The sequence below is a fragment of the Rousettus aegyptiacus genome, unplaced genomic scaffold (genome assembly GCF_014176215.1).
Source record: "Rousettus aegyptiacus isolate mRouAeg1 unplaced genomic scaffold, mRouAeg1.p scaffold_m13_p_12, whole genome shotgun sequence".
NCBI lineage: Eukaryota > Metazoa > Chordata > Mammalia > Chiroptera > Pteropodidae > Rousettus > Rousettus aegyptiacus.
The window spans coordinates 51708489-51722813 of NW_023416287.1; the positions used below are offsets into that span (position 1 = coordinate 51708489).

The 14325-nt window shown below is 34.5% G+C and overlaps 1 non-coding gene across 1 annotated transcript; it reads left to right on the top strand.

Moving 5' to 3' along the window:
- The first annotated feature begins 10520 nt into the window (after positions 1-10520).
- LOC118610170 lies at positions 10521-10590 on the top strand. The gene has a single exon (XR_004953824.1). It is a non-coding gene; the product is annotated as a small nucleolar RNA SNORD30 (small nucleolar RNA).
- Positions 10591-14325: the final 3735 nt, after the last annotated feature.

Sequence of the window (14325 nt, forward strand, 5' to 3'; positions counted from 1 at the left end):
CATTCTACTTTCTCGTGTATAAATTTGACTTCTCTAGGTACCTCGTATAAGTAAATCACAGTATTTGTTCATTTGTAACTGGCTTATTTCACATCATATATCTTTAAGGTTTATCCATACTGTACCATGTGTTAAAATTTGCTTCCCTTTTAAGAATGAGTAATATTCCATTGTACTACATTTTGTTTATTCATTCATTTGTTGATTTACTCTTATTACTTCCACATTTTGGCTATGGTGAGTAATGCTATTACAAACATCATTATACAAATGTAGTTTGGAGAACCTGCTTTCAATTATTTTGGATATATATCCAGAAGTGGGACTGCTGACTCATATGATAATTTTATTTTATTTGTTTGTTTGTTTGTTTGTTTGTTTTAACGTCTACAGCACCTGGTATTCCTAGGTGGTCTCCCATTCAAGATAATTTTATTTTTCAATTTTTTGAGGAAACACTATACTATTTTCCATACTGGCTACACAATTTTATATTCTCACCAACAGTGAGTGCACCAAGTCCCAGTTTCTCTACATCCTCACCCACACTTGGTAATTTTTGTTTGTTTGCTTATTTGTTTTTCTAACAGTCATTCTAATCAGTGTGAAGTAGAAGCTTACTGTAGTTTGAATTTGCACTTACTTAAAGATTGGTGATGCTGAATATCTTTTCATGTGCTGTTGACCATTTGTATGTCTTTGGAGAAATGTCTATTCAAGTCCTTTCCCCGTTTTTCAATCAAGTTGTTATTTTGTTGTGGAGTTGCTGGAGTTTTTTATATATTCTGAATATTTCTCCCTAGTAGATATGCAAATTGCAAATTTTTTCTCCCATTCCATGGGTTACCTTTTCTCTCTATTGATAGCATCCTTTTGATGAATAAACTTTTTAAATTTTGATAAAGTCCCATTTATCTAGTTTTCCTTTCGCTAACAATGTTTTCAATGTCATATCCAAGAATTCATTGTTAAATCTGATGTCATGTGGCTTTCCCCTATGTTTTTATCTAAGAGTTTCATAGTTTTAGCTTTTACATTTTGGTCTTTAACCCATTTTCAGTTAATTTTTGCAAGTGATTTAAGGTAAGAGTTTAACTTCATTCCTTTACATATGAATACCCAGTTTTCTCAATAATATATGTTGAAAAAACTGTCTTTTCCCCACTAAATGGTCTTGGCATCCGTGTTGAAAGTCATTTGACCATCTATGTGATAGTTTATTTCTGGGCTGTATAATCTATTCCATTTGTCCCCAGCCTATGTTTATGGCAGTACCACACAGTTTTTATTACTGCAGCTTCGTAGTAAATTTTGAAATTAGGAAGTAAAAGATCTCCAATTTTGCTCTTTTTCAAGGGATTCAAAATCCCTTGAGATTCAAAATAAATTTTAGTAGGGATTTTTTTATATTTCTGCAAAAAACATTGCTGGAATTTTTGATAGAGATCACATTGAATCTGTAGATAACTTTTAAAAATATTAAATTTTCTAATCCACAAAACACAGTATATCTTTCCATTTATTCGATTTGTTTGTTCTTTTTAAATTTCTTTTAGCAATGTTTTGTATTTTTCAGTGTAAAAGACTTCTGCTTCCTTCATTAAATTTATTCTTATGGATTTTATTATTTTTGATGCTATGATAAATAGAATTGCGTTCTTACTTTTCTTTTTGGATTGTTCATGTCAGTGTATAGAGATGAAACAAATTTGACTGCAATTTTTTTAAAGAATTCTATTCAATAGGTTAATTCACCTTTATCCTTCTGCCTTGCTATGCCATAAAGAGAGTATATAATTGAAAAAGTCCTTGATATAAGAGTGATTTCTAATGTAATCATGTCATACTTTACAAACTATTTCCTTTTACCGAACTCCATTTCATGTTATGTTTTATTTTTATGCTATTGGAAGGAATGAGGACAGAGACTTAAAAATGAACTTCTGGACCTTTCTGATCTCACCCTTGAACTACATATAAATGACTATTTAACAATATTTCTTATATGGGCTTGGGTTCCATTTAAATCATTTTCATTCCCTATGCCAGATTCTTCATCTATCAATAATGTTTTTATTTCTTTGGTGGATGCCAGGGGTCAAAGTGGGTGTAGTTTTACTGGAAACTTTAACATGACATGACATTTTTCACTTACATCTGTAATTGGAAACTGTCTATTGTTTTTCTAACCCAAGACTAGGCAAGCCTTCCAGTGAAGTGTCATAGCATCCCCTTTGGCATCAGGCTAAAAGTCATCATCTGGGAACGCTAACCTGAATATAAGAAGCAGTTTGCCATTTTCAAGGGTCCAGGAAACACTCAAAAATCTTTGTTTTTCTTTTAATATGATTTCCCTTTGAGCTTGGCATATATACTACAGACAAAATCTTGCATAATTTGATATTTTCCTTTAGACTATAACCTCCAGATGGCAGTCAATGTTATTAATGAATGATTCAATAGAGGAATACTGCACAACTAATCTGTGACATTTTGAGCATGAGTTCTCATTTTTCTGTGATGGTTTGTTATTGAATAAATTAGATTTCTCCAGAACATTGCCATTCCTTTTTCTGAAGCAATAAAACACTTACTTAACTAGCTTTACATAGTTTTGCAGATCTTCACTACGTTATCTTTGTTTTCTCAAATTTCACAAGTCATTAGTTCTGAGAGCTTGTATGAGAATTCTCCAAAGTAAACATGAAAGCTCTAAGGTCCTAGAACAATATTTCTCTGAGAGACAATTTGGCCACATCTGCAGATGGCCCAGGTCTTTGCTGGCTGTCACAGTCTTTACTTTAAGATCTTTGGTGTCTTGTGGTCATGGTAAAGGGGTTATTGGCTCTTGAGCAACACTTGGCTTTAAGAAGTCACATCTTTTATGTCAAGGTTCGTTGCTACCACTTAGGAAGGAGTATGACTAACAAAAATCATTTGAAAACTGAGTAATTTAGTAAACAACAACTTTGACTTTGAAGTACGACTGCCAGAATCAGACTGAAATGTAGGAAATACAAGAATGATAAGGTGAACTTGCAGACAGGGAAATAGCAATTAATTCTGAGTCCTGTACCACAGAAGGGGCGAAACTGTCCACATATACAAGCAGATGCCACTATCATCAGAGTTTGACCTTACCCCAACATCCCTCCCCCTTACACACAGCAGTTGGGAGAACTCCAGCTGCTAGACATAGTGGGGTAGTGAAGTTTACTCCACTTTGGCTACTAAGTGAAAAAGGGTAGGAATGGCCTTAGATGACTGGCTCCTGACACTCGCTGGTGATTGCTTGTTGTTTTCCTCCCTTCTTCTTCCAGGGGCTCATCTTCCTTCGAGGAGAAAAGGCACAAGAATGTGGAGTATGCGACTCATGTATAGAAAGGTGTTCCTGCTTCATTCTAAAAGTTCAATTTTAGGAAACCCATATAGAGATGTCAGTTATTTTATAAGGCAACTTGCTATCTTCTAAATAATTGTTCTATAGAAATGATCAAATTAGACCTTGTCAGATTAGTACTTAAAATGTACTTAAAAATTATTATATAAATGAAGTGGAAATCTCTTAATAGCAAGAAAAATAACTATGAACTGGCCTATTAAGAATGGTTTTCAGTGACTCATATTAGGACCGATTTAGTCAATGGGAGTTCAGCCATGCCTAGCTGATTGAAAGGAAGATATTTATGTGGAGTTATATTCTTCTGTGCTCTCAGAATTCAAGAATTAAACCATAAAAGCAAGTAATGGAGGAACTTTTAAAGCAACCCAGACCAATTGAAAATATGCTTTACTCGAAGTAGTGACCAATAAAAAAATCAAGTTTGTACCAATTATGAATTTGTCTAAAATAGATAGAGATGTACAAGATAAAAGCAGAAAAATAATATACAATCAAATGGAACAAAAAGATTGGTGAATTTGGAATAATTCTTGTTTTCTAATTTTACCTAAATTGGCCTCATTGTAGCAGCTTTTGTTACTTCCAGCTTTTGCTATTTCCCAGAAGCAAATATCTCATTTAGCCATTGTCATGGTAGGGATGCAATCAGGCATTAGCAATCTGGCATCTTCTTCACACCTAGCCCATGGGTCGTCTTCTAGGTTTTCTTCCTGAAGAAGCCTCAGGAAGCTGATTGGGACTGGTGAGCCCTGTGATATAGGTTAGTCTGCTTTGCAATAAAGTAGACCCTATTTGGATTGAGAATAGAGCTCCCGAGACCTTACAATGGGAAAAAATGTATTTGATTCCTCAGGCGGATTTGAACAAAAGATCCAAGCTTGCTGTGGAAGGAGTCCCTGCTCAATGGACCCAAGGGACACCATAAACTTATTGTGATTACATAAACACACATTCCTTACCTCTTTGCAGACACCTCTGATATTGGTAAAACAGTAATACTGATATCAGAAATATCACTAATGCTACCCTAATTGATATAGTAATTTAAGATTCACTCACCATACCAGGTACCATCATAAATACTAGAAATACAAAGATGTATTGGTGTTTTGGTGTTCCAGGAAGTCATAACTCCCTTGGGGAATGTAACATACAATTCATTAAAGGATGTATTGGATAAAGGGTAACAGGAACAATAATAGAAATAAATAAGAATAAAGGACAGGAGTGATCATGGGGTAGACAGGGAGGAGATGAGGGAAAACATTATAATGAAAGATGTACTTGAGGTAGACTTTGAAAGATGAGTAGAAACTCTTCCAAACACTTAGAAAAAGGCACAAGAGAGCATAGTTAGTTTGAAAAAGTCTGAGAGGTTATACATTGCTGGAGCACAAGCTTAATCAACCAAGAAGAGAGTGAGGGGAGAGAAACAAAATTTGGAAAGCCTAGTAGGTGGTGCTGACCAATTTGCGCTTATCTTACATGTGCTGGAGTGTCATTAAAGAGTTTTAAGCATGGAAAAAATATGAAATATTTGCATTTTATTTATTTTATCATTTATTATTTTTATTTATTTTCATTATTTTAAAAAATATTTTTTATTTTTCAGTTACATTGGTACACAATATTATATTAGTTTCAGGGCTACAACGTAGTAATTAGACATTTATATAACTTACAAAGTGATCACTCCAATAAATCTAATACCCATTTCATACCATATATAGTTATTAAATATTACTGACTATATTCCTTATGTTATATTTTACACCCCATGACTATTTTGTAACTACCAATATGTACTTCTTAATCCCTTCTCTTTTTCACCCCACCCCACAACACCTTCCCATCTGGCAACCTTCAAAATGTTCTCTGTTTTGTTTGTTATTTTGTTTTTTAGATTCCATATATAAGTGATATCATATAGAATTTGTCTTTATCTATCTGATTTACTCCATTCAGTGCAGTACCCTCTAGGTCCATCCATGTTGTTGCAATGGCAAGATTTAATTATTTTTTATGGCTTAGTAATATTCCATCATATATATGTACCATCTGTTCTTTATACATTCATCTATTGATGGACACCCAGGTAGTCTTCATATCTTGGCTATTTTAAATAATGCTGCAATGAACATATGGATTTACATATCCCTTCGAAGTAGTGTTCTGGGTTTGTTTGGATAAATACCCGAAAGGGGGATTACTAGGTCCTTCTTTGTCTCTTGTTACAGCCTGTGTTTTCAAGTCTATTTTCTCTGGTATAAGTATTGCTACCTTAGCCTTTTTTTTTTTTCATTTTCATAAAACATCTTTTTCTATCTCTTTACTTTCAGTCTGTTATGTGTCTTTCCATCTGAAGCGAGTATGTTGTACACACATATGTAAAAGTCTTATTATCTTATCCATTCAGTCACCCTATATCTTTTGAATGGACATTTAATCACATTTAAAGTAACTATTGATAGAGATATAGTTATTGCTATTTTATTATTCATATTTTTTATCTTTTGTTCTTTTTTCTTCTTAAAGAAGTCTCTCCAACATTTCCTGTAGTACTAGCTTGGTGCTTTAGCTTTTTCTTGTCTGGGAAGCCTTTTGTCTGTCCTTCGATTCTAAAAGATAGCTTTTCTGGGTTGAGTAATCTTGGTTGTAGGTCCTTGTTTTTCATCACTTTGAATATATATTGCCAATCCCTTCTGGCCTGCAAAGTTTCTGTTGGGAAATCAGCTGCCAGTCTTACGAGAGCTCCCTTGGGGGTAACTAGATACTTTTTTATTACTTTTAAGATTCTCTTTTTGTCTTTAACTTTTGGCATCTTAATTATGATGTGTCTTGGTGTGGGCTTCTCTTGGTTCATCTCGTTTGATATTCTCTGTGCTTCCCAGGATTATATGCCTCTTTCCTTCACTAGGTTAGGGAAATTTTCTGTCATTTTTCCTTCAAATATGTCTTCAAGTCCTTTCTCTCTGTCTTCTCCTTCTGGTACCCCTATGATATAAATGTTCGTACACTTGATGTTATCTGAGAAGCCCCTTAAACTGTCCTCAATTTTTTTTCTTTTATTTTGTTGCTGTTCTGATTTGGTGTGTTCTGCTACCTTATCTTCCAAATTGTTGATTCGATTCTCTACTTCATCTAATCTACTGTTGATTCTCTCTAATGTAGTCTTCATTTTAGTTATTATGGTCTTCATTTTTGACCAGTTCTTTTTTATGTTATCTATCTTCATTTTCCTATTTTCTACCTCTTTGTTAAAGTTGTCACTGAGTTCTTCTACTCCTCCCCTAAGTTCATTGAGCATCCTTATAATCAGTGTTTTATCTTTGCAACTGGTAGATTGCTTGTCTTCATTTTGTTTAGTTCTTTTTCTGGAGCGTTGTTTTGTTCTTTCATTTGGGACATGTTTCTTTGTCTCCTCATTTTGGCTGCCTCCCTGTGTTTGTTTCTATTAGGTAGGGCTGTTTGGTCTTAGTAGAATGACCTTATGTACTAGATGTCCTGTGGGGCCCAGTAGAGCAGTCTCTCGTGTCTCCTGAGCTATGAAGTATGTCTGTTGTGTAGCTTGTGTGTACCCTTCTGTTGTAGTTGAGCTTTGGTTGCTATTTGCACATCAATGGGAGGGATTGAATTCTCAGGCTGTTTAGTTGTCAGGACTGGCTATGACTACAGTGGAGGGGCTGACCCTACAGAGCCTGATTTGTTTTAACAGGGCTTTGGTACCTGGCCAGTCTGTCCTTTGGGTGTATTGTCCTCAGAGTGGTGCTCTGGCTCCCTCTGAATCCAGCCCCTGAGTGTGTTGGCACCAGGACCTTTATGGGAGGGGTCCTGCTACAGGCCAACTTTAGTCACAGTCTTTGCCCTGCCTAAGGCTACCTGGCATAAGCCACAAAGCTATCTGCACGTGGCCACCACTCATGCTGGGCTTGGAAATGCCTTGAAAGGCCAAGCCACAAACTGAGGTTGGCTGTCACTAGCTCCTGGCTTGGAATTACTCATAAAATGTACTGGGCAGGCAGAGGACGCATGCTGCTTGTTTGAGGATTGTGAACCTTTCAGAGATTTCAGGAAATTTCATAGCATAAGCCAAGTCAGGCTGTTTGTATGGGAAAGCCACTGGAAGCAACTTAAGTGGGGCTGCAAGGTGGGTGGGGCAGAGTTTCAGGAAATCACCAGGGCAGGGTGACAAGTCTTAATCAGGTTGATGGAGATTCAAATATGGCAGCTGCCTGTGTCTGGACACCGGCAGCAAGGAGGACTCAACAAAGGAACCATGGATTCTATCTGTACTTTTGTCTAGGAGAAAGCTGCCCCTCCAGGCCTTGTTCTAAAACCAGACAATACAGTTTCTTCGGATATGTCCTTGGTGCCTTTCAAGCTGCTTCCCCAGCACTGGAGCTCAGAGTGAGTGAGTCTGTCAATAAGCCTTCCCTCAGGCCCCTTAACAGGAATGTCTGTGACTTCAGCTGCCTTTCATCTCACTCAGCCACAATCTCTATTGTTTTTTCACAGCCAGAACTTGCAGGAACCTCACTTTCCTATGGAGGCCCTCCTAAGTGGAGATACCTCTTTCAATTTTTAACTGCCACACGTGGGTGTGGGACCAGCCCGTTCTGCATCTCTGTCCCTCCTACCAACCTGGAGGTAGGAGACTTATTCTGTATATCCTAAGTTGTAGGACTCTGTTTAGCTAGACTTCTGGTGATTCTTAATGATGGTTGTTCTCAGTTTAGCTGTAATTTTGATGTGGTTGTGAAAGGAAGTGAACACAGCATTTACTCACTGTGCTATCTTGACTCGAAAATCTGAAATATTTCACATTAAAGATCGATAGTGGTGTGGTGTAAAAAAGGCAAATTGGAAACAAACAAGAATATCATTAGAGACATCAGCTAGTGGACTAGACAATGATCCATTTGAGCCATAAGGAAGCTGGTGGTTGTAGTGGTAGTACTGAGGGAATAAAGAATAAAAGATATCTAGGAAGTATATCACCAGCTTTGGGGATATAAGAGGCCACTACCACTAATAATACTTTCGTGGAATGTATGAGTGTGAGGGTAAGGAGGGGGTTGGAAGCCAGTGGGAAAAGGAAGAGCTGCAAATTAACTCAGGAAATTTTACTTGGCTTTCACACTTGCCACTCTGACCACAGCAGCTCCACTGCTTCTGCTCCTCTCAGATTTCAGCCCACTGCTCTCCTGTTGGCCTCCACACTCATCATTTCTCCAAATTGCCTTTGCCAAGATCACCAAAGGCCTTCTTCTTGCTAAATCAATCATTCCTCATTACCCAGTGCCTCCTTGCAGCATTTAATACCTTTGAAATCTCCCTCTATGAAATATTTTGTTTCCTTAGCTGCCACAATGCCTATTCTTCTTGACCCCTCCCCCATCGTTTCTCTGGGGTTTTCTTCTAATTCTTTGTAACCTCTCTTTCCTCTGCATAGGTCCTTAAAATTTATCCTAGGCTTCTTTTTAAAAAATTTTTTTCCAGCGATATTGAGGTATAATTGACATATAACATGTAAATTTAAGGTGTACATAAGGTGTATAATGTGATGAGTTGACATACATATATATCATGAACTGATTGTCGCAAAAGGTTAGTTAATACCTTCATCACCTCACATAATTACCATTTTGTGTGTGTCTGTTGAGAACATTTGAGATCTACTCTCATAGCAACTTTCTAGTATGTAATAGAGTAATTTTAACTGTACTCACCATGCTATACATTACATCCACAGAACTTATTCATCTTATATCTGGAAGTTCGTATACTTGGACCAATAAATCCCCATTTTTCCTACCCACTAGCCCCTAATAACTACTGCTTTAGATTCCATATATGTGAGATCATACAATATTTGTCTTTTTATCTTAATTAATTAATTTTTATGGTGATATTGGTTAATGACATCCAGTAAGTTCCAGCTGCACACTTTAACAATAAGGCATATATATATATATATATATATATATATATATATATATATATATATATATATATATTTACACTGTGTTCACCTCCCATAGTTAGAGTTCCTTTCTGTCACCACATATTTGACCCCCTTTACCTTATCTACCTACCCCTTCCCCACTCCCCCTACTTCCTACCCTCTGGTAACCTTTGTTTTCCTTTGTCTGACTCGTTTCAGTCTAGTGCCCTCAAAATCCATCCATGTTATCACAAATAACAGGATTTTTTCTTTTTATGTCTTGCTATTATGCTTGTACATATACATACCATATTTTCTTTATTTGTTCATCTGTCGATGAGCGCTCAGGTGGTTTCCATGTATTGGCTATTGTGAATAATGCTACAGTGAGATAGGAGAGCAGATATCTCTTTAATCTCCTGCTTTCATTTCCTTTGGATATATACCCAGAAGTTGATCTGCTGGGTCTTATGATATTTCTATTTTTAATTTTTTGAGGAAACTCCATACTGTTTTCCATAGCGGCTACACCAATTTACATTCCACAAAGTGTTCAAGGATTCCCTTTCCTCCACGTTGGCACCACCACTTGTCATCTCATCTTTTTACAATAGCCATTTTAACAGGTGTAAGGTGATATTTCACTGTGGTTTTGATTTGCATGTTCCTGATGATTAGTGATGAGCATCTTTTCATTACTTTCTGGTCATGGATGTCAATTCAGTTTCTCTGTCCATTTTTTAATCAGATTATTGGATTTTCCCCCTATTGAATTGGATGAGTTCTTTATATATTTTGGATTAACCCTTTATCATACGGATGATTTGCAAATATTTTCTCCATTCCACAAGTTGCCTTTTCATTTTGTTTACGATTTCTATGCAGAAGTTTTTTATTTTAATATAGTCTCACTTATTAATTTTTGCTTTTGCTGCATTTCCTTTGGTGTAATATCCAAAAAATTCACTGCCAATACTCATGTAAAGACATTTTTAAACTGGAGAAGACAGTTGGAGAGTGGGGGAGTGTACCTGTGTAAGGAACTTTTATCACTCACAGCTTTCTTTCCCTAGATATTGTTACCAGTTACCTGCTTGTCCATTCAAAGGTGAGTGGTTTCAATATGTGTTAGCACACACAGCATGCTGGGTAGAAACAAGCCTTTTTAGGCTCATTTATGATGACTTACATGGAATCTTGTTTGGTTGATGACTTGCTGTTGAGACTCAGAAATCTCATTTTCTAGAGAAAAAAAAAGAAAAAAAGAAGTTTTTTCTCTTATGTTCTCTTTAGGAATTTTACATTTTCAGGTCTAATGCTTAAGTTTTTAATCCATTTTGAGTCAATTTATGTAAGTGGCATAAAATAGGGGTTTAGTTTTATTATTTTGTATATGGTTATAAAATTTTCCTAATATCATTCATTGAGTATTCTTGGCTCCCTTGTCAAATACTATTTAACCGTATATGCAAGGGTTTATTTCTAGGTTCTAGCTTATGTTCCATTGGTCTATGTGCCTGTTTTATGCCAGTACCATACTTTTAAAATTATTATAGCTTTGAAATCAGGCAGTGTGATGCCTCCATCTTTGTTCTTCACATTCAAGACTACTTTGACTACTCAGTCTTTTGTGGTTCCATATAAATTATAGGATCTTTTTCTCTATTTCTGTGAAAAATAGAATTTTAATAGAATTGCATTAAATCTACATATTGCTTTATGTAGTATGGATATTTAAGCAACATTATGGTTTTTAATGAATGCTTTTGATTCATGAACATGAAGTGTCTTTGCATTTATTTGTATCTCCTATTTTGTTAATCAAAGTTGTTTTGATGTGACAGTTTAACTCTTTTTGTATTGTATAATCAAAGTCTTAGTTTTCAGTGTACGTGTTTTTCGTCTCTTTACTTAAATTTATTCCTAAGCATTTTATTGCTTTTTGATGAGATTGTAAATTATTTTCTGTATTTTTTGTTTTTTCAGGTAGTTTGGCAACTGATTTTTATATATTGATTTTGTATCTTGCAACTTTACTGAATTAGTTTAATCTACCAGGTAGTTTGGGTGGAATCTTTAGTATTTTCTATATATAAGATTATATCATCTGCAAAGAGAGAAAATTTTACAATTTCCTTTCTGATTTATATGTCTTTTATTTCCTTTTCTTGCCTTATCATTTGGGCTAGGACTTCTAGTGCTATATTAAATAGGAATGATAAGAGTAAGCATCCTTGTCTTGTTCTTGATGTGGCCTTTATTATGTTGAGGTATGTTCTCTTTAGACCTAATTTTTTGAAAATTTTTATCATGAAAGAGTTGAGTTTTTTCTAATACTTTTTTCTATATCTGTTGAGATGATCACATGATTTTTATCTTTCATTCTAGTATTGTGGTGTAGGACGTTGGTTGATTTGTGGATGTTGAATCATTCTTGCACTTCAGGGATGAATCCAACTTGATCATGGTATATGATCCTTTCAATGTGCTCTTGAATTTGGCTTACTAATTTTTTGTTGAGAAATATTGCATTGATATTCATCAGGGATATTAGATAGTAGTTTTCTTTTCTTGTAGTGTCTTTGTCTGGCTTTAGTTTCAGGGTAATACTGGCCTTCAAAAATGAACAATGGAGTCTCTCCTTTTCAATTTTTGGAAGCGTTTAAGAAGGATTGATGTTAATGCTTTTTTAAATTTTTGGTAAAATTCACCAATAAAATCATGTGGTCCTGGGCTTTCTTCATTGGGAAGTATTTTATTATGGATTCAATCTCCTTACTTGTTATTTGTTTGTTCAGATTCTTCATGACTCAGTCTTGGTAGCTTATATGTTTCTATCAATTTGTCCATTTTCTTAAGCTACTTAATTTGTTGTATCATTGTTATTAATGGTCTGTTATAATCCTTTGTATCTCTGTGATATCAGTTTTAATGTCTTCTCTGTCATTTTAGATGTTATTTATTTGAGTCCTCTCTTCTTTTTTCTTAGTCTAGCTTAAAGTTTTGTCAATTTTATTTCTTTTTAAATAACCAGCTTTTAATTTCACTAATCTTTTCTATTGTTTTTCTGGTCTCTATTTCATTTATTTCTGCTTTGATCTTTATTTGCTTCCCTCTGCTAACTTCGTACTTAGCTCATTTTTTTTATATACTTTGTTGAGGTTGTTTATTTGAGATCTTTCTTTTTTCTTAATGTAGGCGTTTGTCATTCTAAACTTCTCTCTTAGTGCTTCTTTTGTTGCATCTTATAAGTTTTGGTGTGTTGTATTTCTGTTTTCATTTGTTTCAAGATTTTTTTTATTTCTCCTTTGATTGCTTCTTTGACCCATTGATTGATTAGGAATGTGTTAGTTTCCATATATTTTTGAATTTTGGTTTTCTTTTTGTTATTGATTTCTAGTTTCATACCACTGTGGTAAGAAAGTTTATTTGGTATAATTCAGTCTTCTAAGACTATTTTTGTTCTGTAACATCTTATCTATCCTTGAAAATGCTCTATGTGTACTTGAGAAAATGGTCATTTTTTCTACTTGCGGTAGAATGTTCCATATATGTCTATTAGATCTTTTTGGTCTACGATGTAGTTCAAATCCACCATTTTGTTAATATTCTGTCTGGATGACCTATGCATTTTTGAAAGTGGGTTATTGAAGTCTCCTACTATTGTATTGTTGTCTATTTCTTTCTTCATATCTGTTAATATTTGTTTAATATATATATACTTTGACATTTGATGCATATATATTTGAAATTGTTATGTATTTTTTATCAATTGACCTCTTTCTCATTATATAATAACCTCCTTTGTCTTTTGTTATAGCTTTTGAGTTAAAGTCCATTTGCCTAATATAACTATAGTTATCCGTAATTCCTTTGGTTTTCACTCACAGGGAATATTTTTTTAAAACTCTCACTTTTAGCTTAAGTGTATCATTAGAGCTGACATTTTTCTCTTGTAGTCAGCACAGAATTGATCTTGTTCTTTTATCTAATCAGTCACTCTATGCCTTTTGATTAGAGTAATTGTTAATAGTTAAGGACACACTAATGTCATCTTACTAATTGTTTTCTCACTGTTTTGCATTTCATTTGTTCTTTTTCTCCTCTCTTACTATCTTCCTTTGTGAACTGATGATTTTCCATATTGGTATGTTTTGATTCCCTTCTCTTTATCTTTTGCATATCTATTGTAGGTTGTCACTTTGTTAGTACCATGAGGCTTACATAAAACATCTAATAGATATAATAGTCTGTTCTATACTGATATCAACTTAACTTTAATAGCATACAAAAACTACCCTTTTACTCCACCGCACATATTTTGTTTTGATGTGACAGTTTAACTCTTTTTGTATTGTATAATTTTGACAAATACTATAGCCATAATTATTTTGATAGTTTTGTCTTTTAACCTTTTTTTACTAGAGTCAAGTGGTTAATACACCATCATATTATAGTATTAAAGTAATTTAATTTGACTATATGCTTAGCTTTACCAGTTTGTGGTATATTTTCATATATTTTCATGTTACTAATTAGCATCTTTTCACTTCTGCTTGAAAACTCCCTTTCAGTATTTTTCGAAAGGTAAGTCTAGTAAGGATGGGCTCCCGTAGCTTTTGTTTGTCTGGGAATGTCTTTTCTCTCCATTTATAAAAGACAACTTTGCTTGATAAAGTATTCTTGGTGGCAAGGTTTTATTTTTCTTTCAGCACTTTGAATATATCATCCCACTCTATCCTGACCTGTAAGATTTCTGCTGGTAGATTTATAGGGGGTTCCCTTGTACATGATAAGCTTCTTTTGTTGCTTTTAAGATTACCTCTTTTTTTTTATTTTTTGACAGTTTATTGTAATGTGCCTTGGAGAAAATATTTTTGAGTTGAATTATTTGGAGATTATTAGCTTCATCATCAACAGGACTGGCCAAATCTCTCCTTGGATTTTAGAAATTCTCAGCCATTATTTCTTTAAATAA